This window comes from Callorhinchus milii, unplaced genomic scaffold (genome assembly GCF_018977255.1).
Source record: "Callorhinchus milii isolate IMCB2004 unplaced genomic scaffold, IMCB_Cmil_1.0 Scaffold14, whole genome shotgun sequence".
Classification (NCBI taxonomy): domain Eukaryota; kingdom Metazoa; phylum Chordata; class Chondrichthyes; order Chimaeriformes; family Callorhinchidae; genus Callorhinchus; species Callorhinchus milii.
The window spans coordinates 16,016,518-16,022,400 of record NW_024704755.1 but is presented as its reverse complement, the minus strand read 5'-3'; the positions used below and the strand labels follow the sequence as shown (position 1 = coordinate 16,022,400).

General features: G+C 45.7%; 1 protein-coding gene across 4 annotated transcripts in view; it reads left to right on the top strand.

Annotated features, from left to right (window-relative positions):
• Window positions 1–2,372: 2,372 nt before the first annotated feature.
• Window positions 2,373–5,883, top strand: part of LOC103186672 (anillin) — a 28,974-nt gene continuing 25,463 nt past the window's right edge. For 3 of the 4 annotated variants that reach the window (XM_042340541.1, XM_042340540.1, XM_042340538.1), the window contains exon 1: window positions 2,373–2,505. The gene's annotated coding sequence lies outside the window, so the exon portion shown is untranslated. Of the gene's footprint in view, window positions 2,506–4,413; window positions 4,598–5,883 lie in introns of those variants that run through there. The other variant, XM_042340539.1, reaches the window with a different exon arrangement.

The window sequence follows — 5,883 nt, the reverse complement described above, 5'->3', positions numbered from 1 at the left end:
GTTAGTCTGAGCATTACCGTGCTCCTGTGTCACGAGGCTGGATGAGGAACTATGGGGATGTCTCATGTTGTTGCCTCTCCCAATCTCATGTCATTGATAGATTTATCGCTCTCTCTTCATTGCTATTCTGGTTACAAACAACTGTTGACAGAGGTTAACTCTTTCAGCGAAGTGAGAGACCTATTTTTGTCTCTCCAGGTAGTATTTGGTGGCACAGTGAAATCTCAGAACAATGAGGTCCTTAGACTGTAATAAACACTTTTGTGACCTCATATAGTCATAATATCCAACCCTATCCACTTACCCTTATCCCTGATTCCTCAATGTGATGAGTGGATAGGGTTGGATATTGTAACTCAATTGAGACTTATTGCACTGAACTTCAGATGTGGAATAACAAAAACTAACTAACTAACTAACTAACTAACTAACTGACTGACTGACTAACTAACTAACTAACTAACTAACTAACTAACTAACTAACTAACTAACTAACTAACTAACTAACTAACTAACTAACTAACTAACTAACTAACTGTTAGTTGTTTTGCAGGTTTCCCGTGCTTATAAACACCTCGAAGGGCTGATATTGTATTTATTTCTCTGTATTAGACTATATTAGACTTACATTCATTCCTGAACGTAGTTTTTGATATGTGGCAAAAGTTGCACGTCCAGAATTGAGCTCCGAGACTCATGTTTTTCATGGTTTTAGGCTTAAGACCATTGTCTCAAATTCAGTTTTGCCCTGGACTGTATGCATAATCATTACCTGTGTGAATGGAGTCTTGCTAGTGGCCTTGTGTGAATTATCTGAATGAGTGCACAATCCCTGAGGTGATGCCACTTTGCATCATGTAAGATTGTTCGTTGTGTTCTCTCTCAGCTGCCTGATGCAAAATCAAAATCAGTTTCTGAATAAACCCTGTGATGGTACGATGGAGATGATTGTAATGTGGTTTGATATGTGTCAGTTGAGCATGCAACTGTATCTCTTCCCATTACGGTGATCTTCATGATTACTCAAAGCATTGACTGATTTGCATGAATTCTGTTTGACATTTTTGTTGGCTTCATTACTCCCCGTGTTACAGAATGAGGGGCCTATCTAGCAGCAAATCAATCCTGATTGCTGTCCACTTATTCCTGGTAGAATGTTTGTGTGTGGGAATGTCAGGCAAGGATAATATCGGGTTTGACAGTGATGCTCTCCCCATGCTCTCATAGATTGCTGACACTCAGCACTCGCACTCACACATGAAAAATGGCCCTTGGACATGGTTTGAGAAGGGTGGACATGGCCAGTGGTACAATATTAATAATAATAATCCTTGCATTTGATATAGTGCTTTTCACGTCTTCTAGGCATCTCAGAGCGCTTCGCAGAATATACTGTAAAGTGAATTGACTGTATATTCGTGGGCGAAACTTGGCAGCCAATTGTGCACAGCAGCGTCCCACGAGCAGCCGTGGATTGAGTGACCAAACGTTATTGCTTTTTTTTTTCTTGAGGGATTATCATCAGACCTGTGGAGTAAGGAAACTTGCCCAAGGTTTCACCCTGCGGGAATCGAACCCAGGTCTCTCGCTCGCAAGGGGAGCGCGCTAACCACTGAGCTGTGCAGCCCACACGAGCCGGTGGCTTGTGGAGACCATCAGAGTTGAAATGTGGAGTCCTGTAGCTCAGTGGTTAGAGCACTCGCTTTGCAAGTGAGAGACCTGAGTTCAATTCCAGGCAGAGGGCGAAACCTTGGGCAAGTTTCCTTACTCCACACAGAGCCTAATAATAATCCCTCCAAAAAACTAAAAACAATAATTAAATTGGTCATTTTCAATCTACGACTGTTTGTGGGACATTGCTGTGCGCAATTGGCTGCCGCGTTCGCCCACAAATATACAGTCAATTCACTTTACAGTGTGTTCTGTGAAGCGCTTTGGGACGTCCTCCCGACGTGAAGAGCGCTATATCAAATGCAAGGATTATTATTATGTGGCAAATTGCCCAAGGGACCCCCATCCCAAGCATCTCGGGTCATAAGAGTAGTGTTGGCCGGACACGACCCCAGTCTATCCACTCGCCCACTAGACTGGGCAAGAGCAACCGGGACAGTGGATTGGTGGGAGGGAGAGAGAGAACATACTTTTAAACAAAGGGGAAAAAACATTTTATCTCTGGTTCCCTTTTGACCCTGTGATCTCCCCCACACCCAATGACCAGTGTCAGCCTCAGAACAAAAGGACTGGCATGAGACGCGTTGACCGGTCCTCCACACGTGGAGCAGCGGCGAGGAGACAGACAGACAGACAGAGAGAGCGCGAGAGAGAGACCCATCTTGGCCCAGTCGTTCGCTCCTCGGCTGACATGCGCAGTGAAGCGCGCCGGAATTTAAACAGGAGAAGCGGCGGTTGGTGCGCGAGAGTCGCCTGAGGAGACGGCGGCGTGAGGACGGGAGAGGCTGTGCTCGGCAGCGCTGCACAGCTCAGCACCAGGGGAGCCCGAAACAGGCAAGTACCGCAGGCCCCGCGGCTCTCGGGTTTCCTCAGCTCCTGGCGTGGGTCTGACGCCCACCTCACCCGCCCGGTTTCCCCAGCTCAGCCTCGCGGGGGGCCGGGGGCGCTATCTCTGTTAGGCCCCGGTTCTCCGCAGAGGCCTCGGCTGCCCCTTCAGTTCAGGTCGGTTTCCTCGCTTCACTCGGCCGCCCGTGGCTGAGCTCCAGCCGCCCCGAGGAGCCGGTCTCCTTTGCCACCCCACCCACCCCACCCCACCCACTCGCTCCCTTCTCACTTTCGCGCCCACTCCGCTTGTACTTTGCTCACAGCCGAGTGAGTGTCTGACTGACTGCGCCCAAACCCCCCATCGAGAGTCCCAAGTCTTCAAAATTCTTCTGTTCCTTTTTTTTGTAAAAAAAATGGAGAGAGAGAGAGAGAGCCACGTTACACTCGGGTGTCTGTATTTACGTAGAAATAAAAACAAAAATGTATTGCCTGACACCAGCAATAAACCGAGTCAAAAGAGCAGAGCAGCGCAGTTATGTGGAAAATGCTCAACCGTCGGTTACACCAGAGATGCACCCAAACTGTGTTGTGCAATAGTGGAGACAAATAATAATAATAATAATCCTTGCATTTGATATAGCGCTTTTCACGTCGGGAGGACGTCCCAAAGCGCTTCACAGAACACACTGTAAAGTGAATTGACTGTACATTTGTGGGCGAACGCGGCAGCCAATTGCGCACAGCAATGTCCCACAAACAGTCGTGGATTGAAAATGACCAATTTATTATTGTAAATTTTTTAGGGATACGAAATCTTAACAGGTTGCTCATTCCGAGCAGTGGAGGGTGTGCGGGTGTGTGTGTGGGGGGGTTGAAGGACTTTTCAGAAGCAGTTGCAAAAAAAAACCTCACCCCCCCCCCCCACCCTTCTGAAACAGATTGTCTTGTATTCAGGGAATGTGCACTCTGTGTGCGCCACTTTCCAGTAGCAACAGAAGAAAAACTGAACTTGCTAGTTTTCCCCTGTGGGGCCTCAGTTAATCAGGTCTCACCTCTAAAGCAGCTGAAGAATTTCTGGGCTGGGCGGCTTGACTTGGTTTAAGTTTCTGACCTGAGGAAGGTTCATTGGACTGCATTTGGACAGAGTCCACCGGTCTGAATGGATTTTAAGTACTTATTCTTTTTCCAACTGAACCCTTAGATGACATTAATGTTTTAGTGCTCCTATATGCGTAGAAATAAATTAACTGCTCTGCCTTTCAAGTGTTATATCAGTTAATATGGATGGTGGCTTGGCTCAGTTTGCAGCAATTTCACCGCTGCAGCAACGGTTGTGGATACAAAAGTAGAAGATTGTGGATTTGCATCACTCCTCCCCTCTCTCACACTCACACACACACTACTTGAGCGCCTAATCCAAGGTGTTCATTCTGAGTGAAAGGAGCTATATAACTGTTCTTGTTGGTGACTCTTCTGTAAGTAGTGAGGAGCACTGACTGTCTTGTCTGCAGTGTCGGTCTTTCAGCTGAGACATTGAACTCGGGTCCCAACTGCCTGTTTTTGGTTATTTGAGAGCAGCAGGGAATTTTCCTGGCGTGCTGCCCAATGTTCCTCCCTCATAAAAATCCACCCTGTTTTACAGTTTAACAATGAATCACATGAGCTTTATTTGAAAATCTGCTGACAAGCTGATCTCATCTGAGCAAGAAGTGAGGGAGTATCAATTTACTTATTCTTAGGTTTAGGAGGGAAAAGGCAGCCGGGGCTCCTGCTCATTGCCAAGCTCTCCTTGTTCCCTTGATTCCCCCCCCCCCCATTCCCCTTTTCTCTCCACCCACTTTCTCTAATCCACATTGTTGAATAGCCTGTTAACACATGCTGTTGAGGCTCACACAAGACTAATGGCCACCTGGGCGAAGTTCCTTGGGATTGAACTCTAAGGAAGGAAAATATCTGCTGCATCCATACCTACTGGACCATTGGGGGTGAGGGGCAGGAGATGATCAACAAAATGGATCCTGGATAACTTCCTGATCCCAGTTCTGCAATAGCAATGTTGGAGGTCCGGACAATACAGTCCTTGCTGGGTGTCGGGGTGAAGGTAAGTGGGGTCTCCTTGGAACTGAAATGGCTCCAAGGTGCCTTGATTGCAATGGAATGTTGGAATCTAGTTAACCCCCTGTCTTGGTTGTCTGGTTCCTGAGGCAGATGAGTCTGCAGTACTCCAGGGCACTGCTGATAATTAACCAGGCTAGTCTGGCTCATCAGAAAGACTTGGAGGGCAGATGCCCTGCTGACCAAAAAAGGCCAATACAATTTGAAAGTGCTGATCTTGGGGTAGGGGGGAGAGATGCTGGGAGTTTATCAGTATCTTAAGTGGCTATTCTCCTGCTGGACAGCAAATGTCCCTGGGGTGTTTTACAATACTGTTTTGAGTATAAGGGAGGGATGATCATAACCAAACATTTCAACTTCTTGAATGCACCGTTTGCACCTCTATGTAACTATGTAGTAAATGAGTAGCTGGAGGAATTTTATTCATAGACTCATTGAGATCCAATAAAATGTGTGAAGCTGAGCGCAAAGTCTAGGCTGACATTCCAATGGAGATTGCTGGTATCCTTTAGATGAGACTCTAAACTGGGGTCCCATCTGTCTGTTCAGATGGACGTGAAAGATCCCATGGCTGTATTCATAACATACAAGAGTAGGCCATTCGGCCCTTCGAGCCTGCCCCGCCATTCAATCATGGCTGATCTTCTCATCTAACTCCAGCTAATAACCTAACCCTGCCTTATCCCCATATTCCTTAATCCCTTTAAAAATAGCCTGTTAACACATGCTGTTCAAAAATAGAAGGAAGTTTCTCTAGGTGTTCTGGCCAATAATCCTCCAGGTAAATTGGTCATTCACTTCCTGTGTTTGTGAGCCAATGCTGTTGTGGAAATTTGCAACTGGTTGTGCTGATAGTCATGGTTTACAATGCAATCCAAATTTATATTTATATAAATCTTTTCACAATGGGAGTCCCAAGGCCCTGAAACAAAAAAAGCTGAAGTGTTTTGGGATATTTCGACATGAAAAGGTATTATTTCAAATGCAAGGAATATATTATTGTTTATATAGTGCTTTTCATGTAATAAAGTCTCAGTTATGCAAACTATCAATAGAATGAAAATGTATTATATTGGCAAATGCAGGAACACAGTCTGTCATCAAAATCCGTTAACCAACAATTAAATGAACAGCCTATTCATTTGAATTTGGAGGTGAATTTGGATGAGCAGCTTTATATTCAATTCTGAGTAGTTGGTGAGTCTCAGAGTCAACTCAGATCTAGGATGAGTTGAAAGTCGATTTGGAATGCTAGGATTAAGAGATCATTTG